Source organism: Dermacentor andersoni, chromosome 2, assembly GCF_023375885.2.
Source record: "Dermacentor andersoni chromosome 2, qqDerAnde1_hic_scaffold, whole genome shotgun sequence".
In the NCBI taxonomy this organism is placed as follows: Eukaryota; Metazoa; Arthropoda; class Arachnida; order Ixodida; family Ixodidae; genus Dermacentor; species Dermacentor andersoni.
Window position 1 is genome coordinate 193,751,475 of NC_092815.1, and position 24,838 is coordinate 193,776,312.

Sequence of the window (24,838 nt, forward strand, 5' to 3'; positions counted from 1 at the left end):
TTACGTATATAACTAATTGCCGTATGGTACACATTGCAATTGACAAATTCTATCTTGGGAGTTCGCAAGGCAGATCCACTTCGAAAGAATTCTCAGGATGACACCAGTTTCAAATATGAATTGCCGAACTTTGCGGAGAAATGCACTGACGTTCCAGTTACTTTCATGCTTCAGTGCATAGAACGACGTTTTGTTAAGAAAGTAAGTGGAACAAGAATGCATTTTCACCGCAAGTTTGACGGCGCATATCTCGTAAATGGTGTCATCCACACAAACGTTTTCAAGTAGATATGCCTTGAAGCCTCATCCGCTAGAATTTGTAAATGGCAATATATGCCATAAGGCAAAGGGTTAAAAATGAACTTGTGAAATTTTGGTAATAGGTCGATTATGCATTGCATTGCTTTGTGCTAGCAATGTCCGCCTCTTCGAGTAGACCAGCTCATCTAGTTGCGCTACCTGCCACAGGCCATTAAAAAAAAATTTAGAGTGTTCTCTGAAACACCCTGTATTTCACGTTACATGCACAATCACGAACTCTGAATTGTTCGTATTAGACAATAACGACACACATTGGACACAGGTGCTGCAAATGCAAGAACTGTTTTTTTTTTCACACATCAATAAATTACGACTATGCCGCTAAATAACAAGTGGTGGTCAGTTCATCAGAGTATGTAAGGATATTGCTCTCGAAGCAAATGAAGAAAGATTAACATCGCCGAGACAGACGAATTGTGACGAGAGAAAGATTTCTGGTTCATGTCGAGACGCGTCCGAGAACTTAAACCTAATTTTCTACTAACTATCAATGGTTAGCCTTAGTTCGGAGCCCGCACAAATTTGCGCACATAAATCGATGTCGAAGGCACAAATCCCTCAATAGTAACAGCTAAAATAGCAATAATTTTATTAAAACCAAAAGAAATATGGGATTTTACGTGCCGATACCGCGTTATGATTCTGAGGCACGCCATTGGGGGGGGGGGGAGGGGGGGAGGGGCTTCTCCGGATTAGTTTTGGCTACCGGGACTTGTTTAACGTACCCCAGTGCATGGTACACGGCTGTTTTTGCAGTTCGACCCCATCGAAATAAGGCAGGGACTTGCTAAGCCCTCGGGCTTCGTAACGGCAAGGATAGTGGCTGATGTTCTTTCAGCTGCTCATCAAGCCGTTAAAGAACCAAAAAAAAGCCCTATAGTAGGCTATTAAAAAAAATCGGCAGCATGTTACGCTCCTGTAACACGTGACGGCGAAAGCCCGCTGCCCACTTGGTAATGCGCCCTCTCGTATCGTCGCGTTGCTGCTTTCGCAGTCTCGGCTTCGCGCGCTCTTATGGTGGGGTCAGACTCGCGCCAACAACGTTTCTCTTCGACTTTACGTAGCACCCTCTCAGCAGGGGGATCGAAACCTATGCTGTTCTACGTGTTGCGTGGGTGATCTCGATGAGTGTGTGCACTGTTCGCTTCACTTTGCTGAGCGCTTGTAGCCCCAGCCTTACGGAGGTATGAGCCATTGCATTTTTTTGCTTGCTTATGGGGGCATGAGCGATTGCTGATGGTAATAGCTTTTGTACCATTGAACCGGACGACGCGTTTTTTTTTTTTCAAGGCCATCGGGGCTATGAGCCACTTAAGGCTTTCGCCTTAATAAGACAACGCATAATGCACAAGCGACGAAACTCTGCGAGCGGAAAAGGTATCGCCGTCCTGAAAAGGTGTTCCTAAGGTGATTGTGAGGTGTTCCTGAAAAGGTGTTCACTAAGAAAGAAACTACGCATAAAACCTATCCCTCGCAACATGGACCCAAACCTCCATGCGAGTAGGAGACAGGCTATAGGGCAGAGTTTTACGAAAAGACGATGGGACATCGGGAGAATACAGTCTATACCGATGCGTCCCTATACTCACAAGCACACAAAAACAACGCGCCAGCGGTAGTAGTAAATAATCAAGGAGAATTAATCACAGGACTCACGGCCGAGGTGGCTAACATAACCGAGGCAGAGGAAATTGCTGTCGCACTGGCAGCGGAAGAAGGTTATAGAACAGGAATATCCCTCAATATTCTAACAGATTCACAAGAGGTGTGCCGGAGCTATATAAGAGGCAGAATTAGTAACACGGCGCTCAAGATCCTCAGCAGAGTTCCAATCGCTGAGGGACAACCCACACATAACATTATCTGGATACCAAGCCACACAGGGATCAGGGGCGACGAAGGGGCAGACAGCCTAGCTCGAGGGATGACCAGCCGAGCAGGAACGTCAACCGCCCCAGAGGGGCCACAGATCAACTGCGGGAACAGCTATTCAGAGCTATTAAACCTCTATAAGGGGCTAAGATATCAATATCCCCCCACCACATAAAGCATTAACAAAGGAGGAGGCCGCAGGATGGCGGAGACTGCAAACGGGCTCCTTCCCAAACTTACACATACTAAGTAGGATCTTCCCCACGCAGTATAGCGCAACCTGTCCGTGGTGTGGAGCTAAACCAACATTATACCACATTACATGGGAGTGTACAAGAAACCAGGCATTCCACAAACACAAAACACCAAGTGCGGAGCAATGGGAGAGCTGGCTCACCAGCCGCGAGCTAGAGGCTCAAAGAGCTCTAATAGCGCACGCGTGCGAGGCGGCCCGGCTCAGTGGAGCCCTGGACTAGGGGCCCATCCATGGCTGAAGAGGACCCAAGCTTCAAGAATGAAGACTTCGGCCTCGACCCGCTAAAACCTTAAAAGAGTCAATAAAGTTTTCCATTCCATTCAATTCCATTCCTTGTAGAGAGGTTAAAGCAGATAGCGTTAACGCAATACGGCGCGGTAATAAATTACGTCGGTACGTTCAGAAAGAAGCTGAGGCCTCGTGTAGTTAGTAGGTAAATACGCCAACAAGAACGTAGGTTGTACGTAAGATCTAAATTTGGGCGGCTCTAACACTCCCTCCGCAGCGCTTTAGGAAATTGTGACATCTGCTCTCGTTGCAGTGTTATAGAATTTTGTTTAGACATGTTGTTACAACTTTTTGACAATCTGATTTTCCCCGATTTTTGACAATTTTTCGCGCCTGAATCTACAAGTGAAGACTATTCCGTTAAATTAGAATATTTTTTTTAAGTAAGCTGACCACTTAACCGTACCATAACATCAATAAGCTGCAACGTCCCAATGCATTTCAACCTGTCTTACGAGAAGTAGGTGACGCGCGGTAGTTCAGAGGTAGTTGAATTGGGTGGAATGTGATTGTGAGGTTGTAACACCCAGACTTCTTTGCTTCTAATGAGCAAGCTTTCGTGTCAAGCCAGTAGTGGTCGCCAGATGGGGCACGAAATAGCTTCGCCCGACACTTCAGCGGGAGCAGAAAATACGAAGACTGGCGGTGCCTGCTGAAAAGAAAAAGTCTTCGCCATCAGTCAAGAAACAAAAACTCAGTGGAGAGATAACGTTGACGCACATGCTGTAAGCTGAAATGCAGATAAGAAACTTTAATTCGCAATAATGTGACATCATCATTCACCGCCCTGATAACAGCATTGTCGCAACGCGTAGAGAGACCTTCGTGCAGCTTTACCAATTCGAAAATTTGTTAAGCTTATCATCCGGTCACCAGTGCAACGTGACGCGCAAGTACAGTCGATGTTCGGACATGGACAGGTCTTGATCGCGGTTGATGAAAGAAGTAGTCCCGACATTAGTGCAAAAGGTATCAAAGCTTTATGGAGTTGTTTCTGACGGTTTCGAGCGATGACAGAGGACCTTCTACCAGTTACTAGCTTTTTTTTTCTTTTCGGTAAAGTACAGCGGTAAATTTGAATCAGTAAAAATATTTCGCAGTGGCAGGGTGTGGGTAGCGCGCTCGGTACGTCCACCACACGCTTCCTAGAAGATGGTTTATTGAACGTAACCTTACCAGGATGCCGCGTCGGGTTGCTATTTCTGAGGACGAAGCCTCCAGCCAGGCAGGCCGAGCAGGCGAGCACTATCCACAGCTTGCAGTAGCGCGTTACACCGATGGGTGTGACGACCAGCCGGCGCTCAGGGCTTCCACTATGGTCTGGCGAAGGCACAGGCGTCGGGAGAGAGGCGTACATTGTTGTGGTTGCCTGGAAACATAGCAATTACGACTCGAATCAGAGGTGCGCTTCTTCTTCTTTCTTGTCGTCTGGCCATACTAGCATATTTGGTGCCTCGCTGTAGGACGCGTTAGTTCAAACGGAGGGCAAATGTTTACCATATACTGCGGTAAACATGCTTCTTTTGGCAGGATTAGTGAAATAATTGCAGTACAGAACCTAATAACCGCCAATGGGTTGTCTTCCTGGCGTGCTTCTAGCGTAGTCTTCATTTACCATATGGCTGCCCTGAAGACCACGTACAATTTCTTTTCACCCTCATTTTGTTTACTGAGCCTCTTGAAAGCTGATATTGATCGTTCGCAATTGTCGTGTCTCTTGATTAATGGCCTTAGTGGGTATGCGTCACTGGCGAGATTGTCACCACCGTCTAGTAAGTGTGTGTGTTTCCCGCCTGCTTCCTCTCTACGTGTTGGAGTGCTGACCGCTTAGGCTTCTGACTGCTAATGTCTCACCCTAGTTCCACGTCCGTATTTACGGCGACGACGGCGAAACATCAAGGATTCCCACAAACTCGACTCCACCGCATCGCCGAATTCAGAGCTGTCTCTCCGCATCATTGTGGGAAACAGTGGAACATTGTGGAAACAGCACTGAAAGAACGAAAAGGGAAGAGAACTATTTCGACACATGGTGGTAACTTCCATCTGTTTATTTAGAAAACGCACAAGCATTTTTGTGTGTCTCATTGCGCATATGGCAAACACGACATGACATCATGCTAAAGATGGCGCACGTACTTGCCTTTCTGTGGAAAACGAAAGTGATACCATATACTCACCCATTTCTCTATGGTGTTGGGCTGCTGAGCACGAGGTCGCGGGATCGAATCCCGGCCACGGCGGCCGCATTTCGATGGGGGCAAAATGCGAAAACACCCGTGTACTTAGATTTAGGTGCACGTTAAAGAACCCCAGGTGGTCGAAATTTCCGGAGTCCTCCACTACGGCGTGCCTCATAATCAGAAAGTGGTTTTGGCACGTTAAACCCCATAATTTAATTTTCATTTCTTCCGCTAAATTTGTAGATGTGCTGCTTGAACTACCTCACGTGTTCGCTAACACGTCTGGCTCCGCCCACAACTCCGCACGGTGCGTGCTAACGCTGTGCATTGTTGTCTCGCTACCTGCGAGAGAATAATTCTTCTACAAACGAATGCGTATCTGAATACGTCGCTCTTACATAAGATATATCCAGATGCTCACACCGATGGTACGTGCCGCGATTGTGGAGAAATAGCCACGTTCGAACACACGCTCGGGCGGTGTGCCCGGTCACGCTCTATTATCGATAACAGCTCGGCCAGATGGGAGGCGGTTCTCCGCAGCCCTCTTCTGGCTGACCAACTCTGGGCTATCCAGCAGGCCCACGATGTAGCCGAGAGACTTGGCCTTCCGGTTCCCATGTGGGAGCGGCGCGCTTCGTGAAGACTCACGATCTGCAGGACTTCAATAAAGTTTTATCATACCATCATCATACCTGCGGCTATTCGTTGCGCAGTGCTAAAGCAACGTTCGGGCAACGGTCCTTTAGTAACCCATGTGGCGCGGTAGTAATCCGCCCAGCACGGGAGACATTTTAAGTAATTTTTGAGAAATTGAATAGCTGTGTAGGGACGTAAATGGATTGACACAATGTGGCTCAAGTAGGCTAAGCATGGTAATCACACATTATTATATGCGTCATAGGCACGCATTGCAGTGAATAACAAGCCAACTGCCGCAAGGGTTTCTTACGTGAACGCTGTACGTGTTACCGTAACCGGACATTCAGGCATCGTCCCATCTGGACCACATAAAAACCACCGTATGGCAATGGCATGTACGCTATATGCTGTATCAGGCACTCGAAACAATCGATAAACTTAACCTCGCCTTTTCCATTGCACTGCTGTTTGTCAGTAGTAATTGGATCGGTCACCTTGTATAAACTTACAAGCTTATTTGGTGCCGGAAAAAGAATCTGCACATGTAAATGCTGGGCAATATATATATTTTTTCTTAGTTTTGTAAAATCCTATGTCTACAGAGTATGGGTGTGCGAATATTGATTTTTGAGACCGAATCGAATACACATCGAATAGTTCCAGAAGCGAATCGAATCTAATATCAAATAGTTTTGGAATAATGAACAGCCGTTATCACAATTAATATAAGACAATGTTCACATCCTGGTATTCTTAAAGCGAGCCAGTTTCTGTCATTCCATAGTACGTTGTGAAGTATTGTTTATTAAAAGCTCGAATGTAGCATCAGGGGCAAGCAAGTATAGAAGAAAATTCACCGACAATCACGATACTCCCTAGTGCGAAATTTGAGCGCAGCTCTATACACGTCTTCATTTCGCGATATATTGGCTGGCGCGGACAATCTGTCTCGTGAGGCAAATTGCGAACGAGCAAAGTGTGGCGCGACTGCCTCGCTAATAGGGAGATCTCGAGAGGCAGCTCGCGCGTGACGCGGTCGCGATTCAGAGCAGCCGCCGCAGACAGAGCTTTGCTCATGTAGCGCTTTGTTTTGACGCACTCGTCGCATGCCTTATCGAATGCGTCGTCGGCGAACAGATCTCGGAGCGATCGTCGCTGCATAAAGCCCCATACACACTAGCGGTAAAACGCGCGCGGCGCGTCGCCGGCGAGCCGCTGCTGCTGCAGTCACGTGACGGCATGAAAATCTCGTCTCTTCTCGGTAGGTGCCTGATGTCGCGTGTTTTTTTCCTTCCTCTGCTGACAGGTCGGCGCTGTGTTTACGCTCTTCATCCTTCGTTCTTAACGCGAGTCATATCTTATGAAGATGACGACGTCGTTGCCACTGATCATAATCATGTTCGTGTGCGGTCTTCTGCTGCGGCGTAGCCGCGTCCCATAGCCAGGGAGAATGGGTGACGCATACACCTCCTTGTATTCAAGGTCGGTCTGGTCGTACAGAATCGCATATGGCGCGGTGTCTCCAAGAACATTTCCGTTAGGACGTGTCGGCTTAGACTGATCATTGTAAAAAACAATCGCAAACCATCACAATCGAAACAAGCGCGAACGAGACCAAACCAAGAAAATCAAACAAGAGGGAGGGAGAGCTGACGCGAGCGCACGATAGTGCGAAACGAGCAGCCCAGCTGAGACCAGATGCGAGTACGCATCGAGCGAGTCCGCATCAAACCAGTTTCTCGCGCGCACGTCACTGAAGGAGCCGCTGCCATTGGTCTCCGCCGGTCACGGCTCGCGTCTTTCATCTCCCGCTCCACGTTCCTTCTTTCAACTTTCGCTCGTTCTCTCGGTTGTGCCGTGTTGGAACCTCAGCGCTGACGCCCGTTGTTGCAAATGGGTCGCAAGCCCCAAGGGTAGCGTTGGCCTGGCGGCCTGGGGCACAACTGGAAGCATCCGAAGGTCCCGGCAAAGCATGAGTCGACTGGTAACAGAACAACTTGTTTATTCTAGCATCGCAAAAGAGCGGCCGGTCAGGTCGACCGAAATGAGAGACGGGAGAGCACGTTACTCAACAGAAGAAATCGGAGCCTCTCTCTCGGCGTCCGGGGGCAGCTGCTCTTATACTCTCGGAGTTGAGGGCAAGAGGGAACGTCTCAGAAAGAGGCCACGTGACTGCGGGGCACGGACACGCTGAGAGACACGTTGGGACGAGTGTAGTGACGCATCCGCCTGGCGGGCGCCGGTCAGACCTCCTCGCTTCACACTTGGGGAGCTCCCCTCCCCGGCTGCCGCGCTTTGACAAGCGTGGGCACCAACATGCACACACACACACGCGCACACACGAAGACACGTGGCATTGAAACACGCCTGGACGCGCTTGGCGGGGAGGCGTTGCGGCGGCGTCGAACGGGCCAAAATGTCCGCCGCTTTGAACGAAGCCCCGGCGTCCGTTGCATCCGCGCCGGCTATACCGCGCGTCGTAGGCGAAACGTAACAGACCGCCCCGCCGGGGGAAGGAGATCCCGATGGTCAGGGGACTGCATCCGCTGTCCGGAGGGATGTCGCTCGATGATGCTCATAACCGAAGTCGGGCGTCCTTCGGCGTTTCTTGAGCGCAGCGCACAGAGAAGGCCTCGTTCTCTCGTTCAGGTTCACACGGGACACTGCAAAGTGACTTCGGGAGAGTTGACATTTTTGTTCTCGTTCCCGGCAAGCGTTAGAACTACGCCGAAACTCAACCGCTCAGTCAGCCAGCACGAAACAACCCTCACTAAGCCCTGCCAGGCTCTTTCCCCTTTTATACCACTGCCTAGTTCCTTACAGTAGTCTAGCAGCACTCAGAACGCGTCCACTAATTGAAAAATTGCACTAAAAGCACGTCATCACTTTGAAACACTACACAAAAGCAATATGTTAAAAATCCTGCCTCAGGAAGAAAAACATCAGTAACAAATAACTTTGAGGCTGATTCTTACGTTAGGGGCTTCGACTTAAGCCATCGGCGTTACCGTTGAGACTCCCCTTTTTGTAACGCACCTCAAAGGAATATTGTTGCAAAGCGAGGCTCCAGCGCAGGAGGCGGCCATTTTTTGGAGAGATGGTCTGCAGCCATTGGAGAGGGCAGTGATCCGTCTCAATGATAAACCTCGAGCCGGCTAGGTAGCATGACAATTTCTGAACGGCCCACACGAGACACGCACACTCTTTCTCGGTGGCGCTGTACGCCTGCTCACGACTGGTCAGCTTACGACTAGCATACAGGACGGGGTGTTCCACTTCATTTTCCCGTTGGCACAGTACAACGCCCATGCCTCGCTCACTAGCATCGCACTGAACCACGAACCCTCTTGTGTAGTCTGGCGATCGTAGCACAGGCTGGCTTGTTAGGGCGCTCTTTAGGGCGCTAAAAGCTCCTTCCTTTGTCTCGTCCCAGACGACTGTTTGGGGCTCTGTTTTTCTTAGAGCATCCGTCAGGGGAGCCGCGATATCAGAGTACCTGGGGATGTACCTCTGATAGTAGCCGGCGACACCTAAGAACGACCGAATATCGGTCTTCGTGCGCGGTTGCGGGAAGTCTCGCACAGCGGCCACCTTTATTTCAGAGGGGCGGCGACGACCCCGACCAATCACGTGACCGAGGTAGACAACCTCGGCCTGTGCTAACTGGCACTTGGGAGCCTTGACTGTCAAGCCCGCTTCGCGCAGACGGGTTAGCACTGCCCGCAAGTGTGCCATATGCTCAGACCAGGATGCGGAGAATATCGCTACGTCGTCTAAATACGGTAAAGCGAATTCTTGCTGTCCCCGCAACACTTTATCCATGAGGCTTGAAAAGCAGTATGGCGCGTTCTTCAAACCAAAACTCAAAACTTTAGGACGGAATGTCCCCATTGGTGGAATGGACGCCGCATACCTACTAGCCTCTTCTGTAAGTGGAACCTGCCAATAACCCCTGACAAGATCAAGGGTGGAAATAAACTGAGCGCTACTAACTTTCTCAAGGCGCTCCTCGATGTTAGGGATCGGATAAATTTGATCCTTAGTGATGGAATTAAGCCTGCGGTAGTCGACGCAAGGACGAGGTTCCTTGCCCGGTACCTCAACTAAAATCAAAGGGGAGGTATAATCACTCTCACCCGCCTCAATAACACCGAGCTGTAGCATTTTCTTTACCTCAGGCTCCATAATATCGTGCTGGCGGGGTGACACCCGGTACGCCTTGGATCGTACTGGCTCTGGGGAGGTAAGTTCTATGTCATGAGTAAGGACAGAAGTCCTACCAGGCCTCTCAGAGAACAGACCTTGAAACTCTTGTAAGAGCTGGTGTAGTTCGGTTTTCTGCTCAGGCGACAGCGATGCTTTACTCATTAAGTCACTAATGACTTGATCGGTGTCTTTCCTGTTCGTCACTGAGCCTAGTCCCGGAAGCTCTTCGGGAACGTTTACCATCATGCACACCACTGCTTCCTATTGTTTATAGGGTTTGAGCAGATTACAGTGGTAAACTTGCTGTGCTTGCCGCTTTCCTGGCAGACTCACCACGTAGTTAACGTCCGACAGTTTTTGAACAATCCGTGCTGGGCCCTCCCACTGCACGTCGAGTTTGTTCTTTAGCGAGGTGCGCAATATCATGACCTCATCGCCCACCTCAAAACGACGGGCCCTGGCTGTCCGATCATAATAAACCTTGGCCCTCTGCTGGGCCTTTGCCATTGCTTCACCTGACAACTCCTGTGCCCTTCTTAAGCGTTCGAGGAGCCTAAGCACGTACTCCACCACGACTGGGTCGTCGCCCCTGCCTTCCCACGATTCTCGAAGCATGCGAAGCGGAGACCGCAGCGAGCGACCGTACACCAGCTCAGCTGGCGAAAACCCCGTAGCCGCATGCGGCGCGGTTCTTAATGCAAACATCACCCCAGGCAGACACAGCTCCCAGTCAGTTTGATGTTCAAAACACAATGCTCTCAACACGCGCTTCATGACGGAGTGGAGCTTCCCAACGGAATTCGACTGGGGGTGGTGCACTGAGCTGTGTAACAGCTTTACCCCGCACCTTTCGAGAAAGGCTGTCGTCAAAGCGCTAGTAAACACTGTGCCCTGATCTGATTGGATTTCCGCAGGAAAACCAACTCGCGCAAATATGGACAGTAGTGCATTGACTATCTCAACTGAGCTGAGTTCTTTAAGCGGCACTGCTTCAGGGAACTTTGTCGCTGGGCAGATCACAGTCAAAATGTGTCTGTACCCCGTGGCTGTTACCGGCAGAGGTCCCACTGTATCAATAACGAGCCGTCTAAAAGGCTCCGTAATGATAGGTACCAACTTCAACGGCCCCCTCGATTTGTCCCCTGGTTTGCCCACCCGCTGACAGGTGTCACATGTCTTCACAAAGTGGTCTGCGTCCCGAAAACACCCTGGCCAATAGTACTCTTGCAAGAGACGGTCCTTAGTTTTCTTAACTCCTAGGTGTCCGGACCACGAACCCCCATGCGACAAGCGCAACAGATCCTGACGATAGCATTGAGGCACGATCAGCTAATCGAACTCCACTCCCCTGCGGTCTAGATACTTCCGGTACAGGACCCCACCTCTTTCCACAAAGCGAGCATTTTTCTTGGCGATACCTTCCTTGACATTGCAGCGTATGTTTTCAAGGCTGCCATCCTTTTTTTGCTCGGCTATCAAAGCCGACCGGCTGACTTTTAGCAACCTATTAAGTCCGTCTGACGTAGGCGCGATGAGCAAATCTGCAGATAGCTCTTCTAACTTTCCCGTGTCGGGCATTTCCTCTCCAGTATCTGGTGCCTTCAACGCTACAGGCTCAATCTTATTCAGTTCGGATGTGCTCTGAATATCAGCTTGCTGCGCCTCTGACCCTTTCTCATTGTTCGACAACGTCGGCCCCGCAACTACCGCCTTTGCAGCGAGCTCCCGAACCTTCGATCTGGTTAAGGCCTGAACGCTAGCCTCACCAAACAAAAGCCCCTTCTCGCGCAGGAGTGATCGGACCTGTTCGAAAATAGGTACGGGTACTGGGGGGGGCAGCATAGATGACACTGCCGCCTCCGTCTCAAGTGCTCCGAAAGGTCCTTCAATAAGCACTTTTGCTACGGGCAGACACACGCTATGAGCTTCCACGGCTTGCTTGATCCATGCACACTCGCCCGTGAACATATCGGGTTCTACGTAAGAGGGGTGAACTACATCCATTGTAGCTGCGGAATCGCGAAGCACTCGGCACTCTTTCCCGTTCACGAGGAGGTCTCGCATGTAAGGCTCGACAAGCTTCATGTTCTCGTCAGTGCTGCATAATGACAAAAACACGACTTTTGTTTTTGTTTCTGGACACTGCGCCGAAAAGTGACCCGGCTTCTGACACGTATAACACACGCGCGCTTGCCTCATCTCGAACCGTTTTCTGCGTTCGGCTTCGGCTGCCGCCGTCTCCTTAGGTTCGGTCGGACTGCTTTCACTCGCATCCGCACTAAGTGTTACGTGTGTTCCCCCTTGCTCTCATGGGTGTGAACTTCGGCCTCTCAAACTTCGAGCCAAATTCACCCTTTTGACCATCCTTAGCTCCGCGAGCCCGACGCGTCACAAACTCCTCGGCTAGCTCAGCGGCTTTAGCCACCGTACTAACGTCTGGCCTATCCAAGACCCAGTACCGCACGTTCTCAGGTAACCGACTATAGAACTGTTCTAGCCCGAAACACTGCAGAACTTTCTCGTGGTCACCAAACGCTTTCTCTTCTTTGAGCCACTCCTGCATGTTTGACATAAGCCTGTAGGCAAACTCTGTATATGACTCACTTCTGCCTTTCTCATTTTCCCGAAACTTCCGACGGAACGCCTCCGCTGACAGCCTGTACTTTTTTAGCAGACTCGATTTCACTTGGTCGAAATCCTCTGCCTCCTCTCTCTTCAAGCGAGCGACTACGTCGGCCGCCTCGCCGGGTAGCAAAGTGAGCAAGCGCTGTGGCCACGTTTCCCGAGAGAACCCCTGCTTCTCGCACGTTCGCTCAAAGTTCACCAGGAACAAACCAATGTCCTCTCCAAGCTTAAACGGCCGCATCAGGTCAGTCATTTTTAACGATACTCGTTCTCCTGCACCGTGTGCCTGACTTCCATTACGAGCGCGTTCCATCTCTATCTCGAGACGCTTCATTTCCAAAGCGTGTTGACGGTCGCGCTCCTCTTTTTCTTTCTCTTTTTGTTCTTTTCGTTCGCGCTCATCTTTCTGTTCTTTAAGTTCGCGCTCCTGTTTCTCTTTTTGCTCTTTAAGTTCGCGCTCCTGTCTTTTTGCCGTCTCCCTCTCCTCAATGGTCTCAAGGCATTCCGACAGCTCGGCATCCTCAGATTCTAACTCAAGAATAGCCCTTAGCAGTTCTGGTTTTCTGAGTTTGTCTGAGACATCCAGACCCAACTCTCTTGCAAGCTCCAGCAATTTCGGTTTGCGCAACGACTTCAAATCCATGGCTGCTATGAATGCTGCTTTCTCTACTGTCTACTATTGTCTTGCCGCAAACTAACCCGGCAGCAACGACAACCACAATTACCAGCTCTGTTTCTGACACTAACAAAAGCCTGGCAAAACTCAGAAGAAGAAAGTCCCGCACTCACCAAACCTCGCAGCCAAGAATTCAGCGCAGTCGTTCCGCTGCAGGCAACCAGTCATCACACAGGGCTCGTTGCACTGCTCCCGGATGGTCGTTGTGCTACTCAGCATACAGTCAATCGCATATCTTCGCTGCTGGCCTCCGTTGTCGCGATCTCACCGCTACCAGCCAGTTGTTGGAACCTCAGCGCTGACGCCCGTTGTTGCAAATGGGTCGCAAGCCCCAAGGGTTGCGTTGGCCTGGCGGCCTGGGGCACAACTGGAAGCATCCGAAGGTCCCGGCAAAGCATGAGTCGACTGGTAACAGAACAACTTGTTTATTCTAGCATCGCAAAAGAGCGGCCGGTCAGGTCGACCGAAATGAGAGACGGGAGAGCACGTTACTCAACAGAAGAAATCGGAGCCTCTCTCTCGGCGTCCGGGGGCAGCTGCTCTTATACTCTCGGAGTTGAGGGCAAGAGGGAACGTCTCAGAAAGAGGCCACGTGACTGCGGGGCACGGACACGCTGAGAGACACGTTGGGACGAGTGTAGTGACGCATCCGCCTGGCGGGCGCCGGTCAGACCTCCTCGCTTCACACTTGGGGAGCTCCCCTCCCCGGCTGCCGCGCTTTGACAAGCGTGGGCACCAACATGCACACACACACACACGCACACACGAAGACACGTGGCATTGAAACACGCCTGGACGCGCTTGGCGGGGAGGCGTTGCGGCGGCGTCGAACGGGCCAAAATGTCCGCCGCTTTGAACGAAGCCCCGGCGTCCGTTGCATCCGCGCCGGCTATACCGCGCGTCGTAGGCGAAACGTAACAGCCGCCGCCCGCCGCAGGAACGGACGACTAATTAGGAGCGGCGCTCTAAAACTAATAGACGAAGAAAGCTATATATACCTACATAAAGCCTAGCAGAACTTGTCGCGGGGCGAGTTGGTGCACCTTAATTCCAGCGTGAACGGCGCAAACACATGCACATGCAGCGTCCACAGAGAAAGGTGGAATCGAAACAAAGCGCCACTGCCAGCTGAAGTTTCACTTCATAGCTCACTTTTTTTTTCAGAATAGTAGCTGCGCATGCGCTGCAATCATGTGAATGGTAATATCAATCAACAGCCACAAGCTTTTCATGACTCAGCATCTATAAATGCAAGTTCCGCGTCATATAACGACAGAGGCACACCCCCCCCCCCTCCCGTTGTCTTGATACGACAGGCTTCTATAGGGCCCTCTCTCCCCGCCATATCTTTACTGCTGCTGAGAATCCTAGCATAATTAAAACATGCCTCGCACCCACAGCTATTTACATGCGTGGTCAAGTCAGCATCATAGGGGTTTCTTATAATTTGTGCATGCTCCCTCACACGGCCATGGCGAAGCGACCGGTCTGGCCAAAGTAAGCCTCGCTTGCCGCAAGACAATCACGGCCTCGCGTTCACTACTGCGCGGAACATTGGTGAAAAGCATGCTGTGACCCTTGTCACATTCCCCTTTGACTCAGCTGATATTGCAGATGCGGGGACACAGCTTTAAAAGCTTCACTGGTGCAGGAAAAGAAACAACACGAGAACAATATGCCTACTCCCGAAATTCTTTAGGTTACGGGCTACTCTGTGAAAATGGTGCACGTCTTTAGGTCGGTCTTGTCGACTGAGGTTTAGTCTTCTTTGTTCCCATTTTCACATGTTGTAGGAGGGTTACCACAACTGCCAACCGGACTTCACAAGCGACGCCTGCCGAAAAAGTCTGTTCAACTGATGATGAAAAGAGGAAAGCATCTGGTGCGGGCGTGATTTCAGAATAGCGGGCTTAAGGCACAGTGACTCCATTTCTCTTTTTGCAGTTTTTCAATGCACTGAATTGTAAGGCAGTAAGTTTTCTTTTTTGTTGTTGTTGTTGTTGTTGTTGTGAGGGCACCATAGCTCCAATACATATGTCCCTTCATGAACTCGATATTTATATATGTCTAAAAACTGAATGCGACTGTAGGGCGGGAGTTCATGTGTAAAGGCCATGCTCTAGCCGTGTTCACGCAAGTCAATAATAACTTGTTTCGCCAGATCACACTCTTTAACTACTATTAAAGAATCGTCCACATATTTGATGGCATTTAAAATATAGTCTCAGTTAACTCATGAAATTTAATCTTTCTCAGGCAAAAAATATTGCCTAAAACTATATTTTCCAATACAGGCCCACACGGAAGCAAGCATCGAAGCGCCAGGTTTCGAATAAAATAAGTTCTCAATGTTCACAGAGAAAGCATATTTCGTGCTATCACAATTTTGCGCAGACTTAACATCTTTACTTTAGATAAGGTCACGTACATTGAGCCTTTTTAGAAACTGTGGCAAAACTTGGCCCGCATTCCTTTACCATGGCCCCCCTTTCGGTTACAGTGGTCCTAAATGGTAATGCCGCTTTATGGCTACTTGCCGAATAAAATACACGAAAGCCAGTTTGCCTTACATTTTGCTACTTTGGAAAGCTTTCATGCCCGACACAAGTTGGCAGAAGTTGCGGGATGAAATCCCACCCGCGGCGGCCGCATATCGATGGGGACGAAATGCAAGAACGCCCGTGTGCCCTGCACTGGGTGCACGTTAAAGAACCCCAAGTGGTCCTAATGAATTCCGAGTCCCCCCACTGCAGCGTGCCTCATAATCAGGTCGTGGTTTTGGCACGTAAAACCCCATAATTAAATTTTAAGAAAGGTATTAAGGTGGCAAACTAGCTCTTCCCAGCACTGGGCTTCGCCAGGCCAAATATTTTCTTAATAGCCTGCAAGGCTCTATCATTGTACAATTTGTTTTCGGCAGTCATCATTGTATCCTCCTTTCGGGATCGTTTAGCCTCCTTTGTCGGCTTGCAACAGTACCGAATCGTTATAATAAAAAAAATTAAACAAGCCCTACTTGTTCCTATACCTTCGTACTTTTGCAACGGAACTTCTGTTCTATCAGACTACAAAAAAACTTAAAATTTTATAAAGCAAAACTTCAGTTGGTGGGGGCGCTTTGCTCGGTTTTCACTGTTTTTGTGTGTACGTTGCATGTACTATAAAGCTCAATATGAGTTGCAACACGGGAATACACTTGCTAGTTCTCTCAAAAAAAAAAAAAAAGAATGAAAGTTTGTGCCAATTTGTGTAAACCAATTGTGTAAATCATTTGTGTAAGCCAATTTGTGCCAATGCCAATTTTGTGTAAACAGGGTGCTACCAGTATTGGGAACGGTGTTCACAAATTTTAATGCGAAAGCATTCTTCGGTGAACTCCCCAGCTCTGCTACCCGAAAATTGTAATACCTCGTATCAGCACAAAAATGCGTAATTTCCAAAGTTGACATTTAATCGCTATAATAGTGTGAATGCCGATGACTGGTAGCTTTATAAACAACAAAGAAAAAGTTAAAGAAAAATTCAGAAGAGTATACCCGTAGAGATACCTAGGGCTCCGTAGAAGATGCGTGGGGAGGCTTCTAGTAGGGGTCGGCTAAATGACATTTAGGGGTGGGTCAACTTGAAATTTGGCGATGGGTGAACTTGAAATTTGGAGGTGGACTAACGGAAATTTCGTGGTGGGCCAACTTGAACATTGGGGGTGGGTGATGGGCAAACTGCAATTTTGGTTTGGGCCTTCTTACAATTTAGCTGCGGGCCAACCTAAATTATAGCGTGGGCAACTTGAAATTTCGACATGGGCAAACTTAAATTTGGGTGTAGGCCAAATGGAAATTTGGGGATGGGCAGACTGAAATTTGGGAGTGAGCCAACTTGGAATTTGGGGGTGAGCTAAATTTCAATTTGACCCTGGGTCAACTTGAAATTTGCATGTAAGACAACTAAAATTTATGAGTGCGTCAGCTTGATATTGGGGGGTAGGGGGTGGCCCAAACGACATTTCGGCTTGGGCCAACTTGAAATTTAGGGTTGGGCCATTGAAGTTTGGGGCTGGGCAAAATTGAAATTTGACTGTGGACGAACTTGAGATTTGGGGTGGCGCAATGTCCAATCCAACGCTGCTGAGCGTCTTTCGAGTTATGAACTTCTCGCGGGCAAGCAAGCGCGTTTTCATTGGGCCTCACCGAGGCGCAGTTAGGATGCAGGCGAAAGCATGCGCGGACAAGGCACGCGCCCATAACACAGGCTTGCGACAGGGAGGGGGGACATGGCATCGCGGCCCCCGATGCACTCTCCCCTCACACATTATTTCACGCGATGCTGCGGCAGCTGGTGTTCCCGTTTTCCCGCTTTGCTCAGTCGAGGCGCGCTCGTGCCCGGCGTTCCGGCTCAATTGGCACGATAGCATTGAAAGGGCCGGACACGGCCAGAACAGCTAATATTCCACTAAAGTCTAAGAATTCTCTTCGACCGGAAAGGCCATGGGTAAGCACGCATAAGCTAGGAAAAGCAGGTAAGCAAAACTAAGCAAAAGCGAAGTCGCAGCCGAACCAACCGATGCTTACGCAACAGTAGACGATTCATAGAATTCCTGTAGCTTCTCTTTGAAAGCGCTGTCATGCTGCCGTACGGGCACTGTATGGCTGCATGTGTTTGCGCGCCTTACGCTTGCGTCACTAACATAATCATTGAGCAGTTTTGAGTGGTTTCACTTCTTTTATTTGTTTGCTGCGACAGCACAGACATGGTCTCCTAGTCAAGGTTGCTGCTGGGCAAAAAAAAAAAAAAAAAATCCTGACGTGGAGCAAACAAAACGAGTTTCAGCCGATAGCTCGACACGGACATTGTTTCTTGATTGAAAGTAGTGCCCAAATGCACTTTGTTTAGGCAGACAAGGAATCATTAAGAAACTTTGCAGCGTTAATGCAAAACCTTTAGGGACCACCTGCGCAGTAAGCTGAAGCTTTATTCCCGCATACCCGATTAGGCCTAGCGTTGTTTTACGATGTAAACGTGCGATACAACGGTGATCCGCTTCGAGAGTAGCACGAAGCTGCAGTTGCCTATGTCTGGTACTCCGAATCATGGGGGCATCTTGCGAAGACTGCGTCAATGCCTCTTGCGCACTCTTCACGGTATGCAAAGCTGCAGCTACGCGTTATCTTTTGCTAACCTTTCGCAGATTCTTGCGAGATTGCTGACAGATCAATACGCCTTTTAGTGAATCATGTTTTGACTACCAACGAGGAGAACTTTTATCCTGCCAGGCCATTTGGCTCATACTAGCAGGTTTAACAAGCGCACGCAGACGGATTCTGCCTTCTTCCCGCTCTTACGGTGCGTTCTTGTTAAACCTGCGTTTATTTATTTTGTCTGAATAACAGTCCCGTAGAAGACTTTTTTTAAACACTAGTGCGAGATCTTTTGTTTCATATAGCGGTGTTTAAATGTGGCAGCTAATAATGAACGTAAACTCGAATCGAAGGAAAATAACCGCTCATTCAAATTGTTGATCGCCCATATACACCCAAAGTTATGACCCTTTATCCGTGAGTTTGGCATTGCGCGTATAAGTTCATTCGGTTTTCAAGCCATGGGTTCTCACGGCTGAAACAGACGGCATTAAAAATGAAATTTCATAATGAAACGTCACTTGGACAAGTGAAAGAAAGTTATCGAGCAGACGAAATGGAACACGTGGACGCTTGGGCCTCGCGTGTAGCCTTATGGCCCTTGATCAGCGTGAAAATCGAAAGCAGTCCTTGATGCTGACACTATCATAAAGATGTATAGTTTAAGCAGCAGGCTATACCTGCTTAACTTGTCAATATTAGGCCCAAACTCACTTCTGCGAGTCAATGCACCGTAATAAAAAAAAAGCACAATAGTTCACGTAAGGCACCGGCGCACACGCTGCCGTATGCGTCCTCTAGTCGCCGAAGAAGGAACACTTGACCGCCTGCGTCGCACAGCCGAACGTTTTGGCGAAAGCGGCGACGTGTCGCACGATCGCGTTGCATCCGCACTGGGCCCGGCAGTAGGCGACAAAGAACAGCGTCTCGGGCGTTAGATACGTTCCGAGACTCGGGAAGGCGTAGTAGCCGCTCTCGCGGGAAATAATGCCCCGGCGAATCTCGAGCAGTGGCTCCAGGGCAGCCACATCCGTGAGGACGGTATCGCGTTCAGCGCACACGGCCCTGTCGAGGAAGGCCTCGCGAGCGCCGGCCGAGAGCCAGTCACGCTGCTTTCGCTTGGCATCCAGGAAGCTGCCCACCTAGAAATGTAGGCTTAGGTGCTTTATTGTTATCTCGCTCACGCAATAATAAGTAAATGCAAGAGAAAAAGAAAGGCAGCCGACATAGAGCAAGGAGACCAAGTCAGAGCAAGGAGTAGAACCAGTATGGTGACTCAGAACTTAGGGTTTTCCTTTTTCATTACGTTTCATTTCATGAGTTTGGCAATGCGCGCAGAAGTTCATTTGTCTTTTATGTGCTGCACAAATTTGAAAGTGAATTATTTCGCAAGCCTAAAATACAACATAGGGAACGGAAAGCTATGTTTAATTACCGTAAGGCCATCTCTCGTAGTCTGTTGAACAATGACCAATTATATGCAGCAGACGTTCGAAAGCTATACAGAAGGAACGAAAATGACTAGAAAGTAGCGTGACGTGACAATCTTGAAGTCTAGTCATTAAAACAGTATAGAGGAAAGGCTTATAGAAAATAGGTTTTCAACACGTGATATGGTTCAGAACAACATTCATTTGGGCTAGATGGTGCATACCTGAATTAGGAAGGAACAGCGCCAACTAAGACGACCACGATAGGGAGAATGACACAGGACAACCGCCAACTTCATCTATCTTTATTCACCGAAAAATCAGCAAATATGAGGAAAATCAGAGACATGCGCGCAAGGACCATAATGCATCATCTGCCAAACCGTTCAAGACATGACATTTCGCTTTTAAAGAGGGTGACGCAAGTATCACTAACACAGTATTTTTCTATATTCTTTGTGTGGAATGCCTCCAAAACCTTACGTGCCTCTGTATCTCTGCTTCTGCCAAGAATCTTTACCGCTCGGAACCGTGGTTCACACTTCTTGCAGTAGAGGCATTGCTTCCGTGGCGAATGTTTTGCCGCCCGGTCAACGCAGTGCATGTTCCGCAATGTTGCGAAAGAAAGCTTCGTGCTATTCGCCGTCTTATAGGAAGTATGGCTGAGTTTTGATGGGCTCAGACATAGAACCACGGGTTACAGTCGGCTCCTCTGAAGAAGGACAAGATGCCCCCGGGAAGGCTGTTGGCGGTCATCGGAGAAGTTTAACCCAACGATGTCAGGCATGTATTGAACAAAGGTCCGAAATTCAGCCATGAGCCACGGATAGAAGCACATGAGTTCCTGGCGCTGAATAGGCGCTTTGCAGGAAAGGCGTCTGAAGAAAACCGTGAAAGATGCCTACTGGATGGCGTGGATGCGCTGATAAGATATACGAGCAGCACGGCCACGTTGCCTAGCAAAGCTTCTATGGGAAAGGTCGTGTCGTATTTCAGGAAGAACAGACTCCAGCTTCTTCAAGCCAACAAAGATGGCGGGTTTGTGGTGCTCACCGAGGAAGAGCTTCAAGAAAAGAGCAGGCGAATCAATTGCGAAGAACTTCATTCTTCTAAAAGCCACTGCGACGCGAGTGAAAGGCAAGGCGGCTGCGATGTGCAAAGAATTAGACTTGAGCATGCTGGCCAGTGACACTGGTAATAGCAAAAACAATTCCATTTCCGTGTTCTTTACGGCCAAAACGCATAAATTGTCCGTGCCATTCAGAACAGTGGTCAGTGCAAATGGAACTTGGCAGATTGTGTTAAGCAAGTTTCTCCACTTACATCCCTTACATCCGATCCGTACGCCACAAAGAGTTCAAAAGATGTTGTTAGGGTTCTTGAAAAAAGTGCTTCCATCGGATATGCGTTTTCAGTAGATGTTTGACTTGTTTTACTCTCTGCCCCACGATGTTTTATTTACTTCTGTCAGAGATGCTATAGAAAGTGGCGGTGCAGTATAGTTCCAAAACTGCTCTGGCGTGTCAATAGACCCTTTTATGAGTATGCTAGAATTTTACCTTGGTGTGACGTTTTTCTCTTTTCAGGACAAGTTTTATCGACAAAGACAAGGGATTTGTATCGGATACTGCTTAGCCCCAGTGCTTACTAACATTTTCTTAACCTCTATTGACAGCGCCTTGGAGCCAATTTTAACAGGAAAGGGTGTATTAAAAGTGTTCAGGTATGTTGATTTTTAATAGTTTTTAACAAAGTGAACGTTTTGATTTACATAGATGGTGTATATAAGCACTGTCCTAGACAGTTTTACAGAGAAGGGGCGGGGCTTGGTATTCACGCATGAACTATCCTTGCAGGGGCAATTGCAGTTTTTAGACATTAACGTTACCTTGGGTGAAGAGCATGTATGTTGGCAGTACGCGCCTCGAGCACTAAAGGAGCTTCTTTCTTACACGTTGGCGCATTCAAAAACTGTAAAACGTTCCATTGCTAAACTTTGTCTTGAGTCTGCTCTCGTGAAATCGTGTCACCAGGCAATGCGTGCGAGCTATGACAAGCAAGTTGATAGGTTGGTTTCGGTGGGGTTCCCATGCACGGTTATCACAGCAGTGGCTGAAGCGCTCTTGCGGAAAATCAAAGGTGCCATGGCCCAGAAACGTGCGCACAAGAAAAACAGGCTGCGAAACCGGAAGTGGTTCCATATGTACACAGGATCGCCCACAATGTGGAAAAAGTGGAAACAGGCACGGCGTCCCAGTCGTGTTTTCGGCTCCTCGGAAGCAAGCACAGCTCTGCGCCCGCGTCGCTAGCGAGGGTACGAGGAGCAGCTGCACGAAAAAACATGGCAAGCAGTTTGTAAAGTGGTGCACCGGGGTAGTATATAAAATACCTTTGACCTGCGGGAAAACCTACGTGACCCGCCGTGGTTGCTCAGTGGCTATGGTGTTGGGCTGCTGAGCACGAGGTCGCGGGATCGAATCCCGGCCACGGCGGCCGCATTTCGATGGGGGCGAAATGCGAAAACACCCGTGTACTTAGATTTAGGTGCACGTTAAAGAACCCCAGGTGGTCGAAATTTCCGGAGTCCCCCACTACGGCGTGCCTCATAATCAGAAAGTGGTTTTGGCACGTAAAACCCCATAATTAAAAAAAAAAAAAAAACCTACGTGGGCCAAATGGGTAGATGCGTGAATGACCGTGCAGCTGAACATGTGCGGTCGCTGAAAGAAGGAGGTTCGCATCTTTCGCAACATTGCGCAACTTGCACTGCGTGTGACCGGGCGGCAGAATATTCGCCACGGAAACGATGCCTCTACGGCGAGAAGTGTGAAACACGGTTCAGAGGGGTAAATATTCTTGGCAGAAGCAGAGATACAGAGGCACGTGAGGTTTTGGGGGCATTCCATATAAAGAAGAGAGAGAAAAACTGTGTTTGTGATACTTCCGTGACCCTCCTTAAAAGCGAACTGTCATATCTTGAACGGTTCGGCAGATGATGCATATGGTTCTTGCGCGCATGTCTGTGATTTTCCTTATATTTGCTGATTTTTTGGTGAATAAAGATAAATGAAGTTGGCGCTTGTCCTGTGTCGTTCTCCCTCTCGTGGTCGTCTAATACCCCTGTCACACTGGGAGTTTTAATGTCATTCGAATCGAATGGCATTCGGTGCAACGAATGTCATTCGCCCCCGGAGGTGCTACACTCGAAAAATTAATGTCATTCGGTGGCGATATCAATGGCGATGATTCCGAAAAAAAACGTCGCAACTAAAGTAGAACAAGGTAGGTATAAAGTGCTTGCATAAGCAATCCATACATTTAAATATATTCTTGGGACGTCAGTTCACTGAAAAAAAATATTTTATCAATGAGTACAAAAAAAGTTGTTCTATTTCAGACTATGTGGCCACTATAAGCCAAAACAAGGCTTAGCCACCTGAGCAGCCAATAAATTGAAAACAAACAAAATGGCTGACATGGCGACGCTGGACGACGACGCTAAGTTGCAGGAGGTGAAGCGATTACTTGCTGCGTACTTTGCATTACGAGCAAGGCGTAATAATCAGAGGAAGCGATTAGACGTTCTATGGCCGAAGAGCAGAGTGGAGGCGGCATGGGCGGCGGCCAGACGCTGCTGAGCTGGAGAGTAACAACATTTTGCGACAGCCTACCGCACAGATTTTGTCTCTTTATAAAGTAACAAGTCCATTAAAACACCCAAACTTTATTATTTCTATACGAGTGCGGTTTTCAATTTGCAAATACTGTGTCCTGTTTTGCTTTGTTTCTGGGGTTGAGAGTACACATTCGCTCCGAGTGCGAAGCCGAATGAGTTTCTGGAACTCATTCGATTGCCGAAGTCATTCGGTGCTAATGACATTAAATATCGCTGTGTAGCAACCGAATAATGTCATTCGATGCTAATGCCATTCGGTTCGAATGACATTAAAACTCCCAGTGTGACAGGGGTATTAGTTAGCGCCGTTACTTCCTAATTAAAGCACGTGATAGGCAAGCAGCAATTTCTTGTCGCCGAGCGAGCGGAAATGATTGAACGTGACGACGTCATTACTAAACTACGACGAACAAAAGCGTGTAATAAAAGGTCCCGCAACAACGTAGGGCTTCTTCCCCAAAAGTCAACGCGCCTGTGGGTCTCGCAGAAAAGGAGGTCGGCGTCATAGGATGTTGCCGTGGTGAGGCCAGCTGTGTGACGTTATTCTCCTTCCTAGTGTATTTTCTTTCCTACATGGTTTTAAGAAAAACGGTATGCACCGTTTTAATTACAACTGAGCATGTCAGGTTTATTTCTTTTTTATCTAGAGTCACGTAAGTTGGACGTCGATTGTGTTTTCCTAGTTGCTCCTTATGGTCATTGTGAATATATATTGAGAACGCGTGCGTCAGAGTACGAATACAAACGCTAGAATAGCTGTACAGCAACATCTTAAAGCCTCTTTTTGCACAGACTATCAGGGGGCATAGGGCAAGGCTGGCGAATCGTGCAAGGCAAGTCACAACGGGCTTACCCGAAAGTCGAAGGCTTTGGCTACCTCCTGTGCCAGGGCTGCACCGAGGCCACCATAAGTGGCAGATGGCGGCGCGCCCAAATAAAACAACGGGTTCATCACAGCACTCGGGTGCAGGAACACGCTGTTCCACCAGGGATTGTACTCTACTAGGCGAGAGTAGATAGAGTGCCGCTGGAGCATTGTGTCATCCAGAGGCCAGTTCGCAGACAGTCGCTTGTGTTGCCGTGCCGCTTCAAGCCACACATCGAAGGCTGCAACGTTTAAAAAAAAAACCTAATACGCGAAAGCTGCTGTGCGCTTGAAGAATTAGAGAATTTCGAGTGAATAGTACTGCACGAGAATTGGACGAAAGGAAACAAGAGGAGCAGGTGAGTGCTGTTACAGGGTTGCGGTGATAATCCCAGCGCCTTTTGAACCGCGCGAAATTGTTGATTCATCGCTTATCAAACTCGCGCCCAATTTTGTTGAAAGATCCCATCGGTTGCATAACGCATTCAACTTACGCACTAAACATTGTCCAATTATTTGCGCAATAATAGTTTTAAGTACTCTTCTTTACGTGATGGCATGGCAATGTTGAACAAACTGGATAGGTCGCTTAGATGTTTTAAAGAGTTCGCATAAGAGGTCATTCGGCATGCTGTCATAATGGAATGTCAAGATATGCGCCAT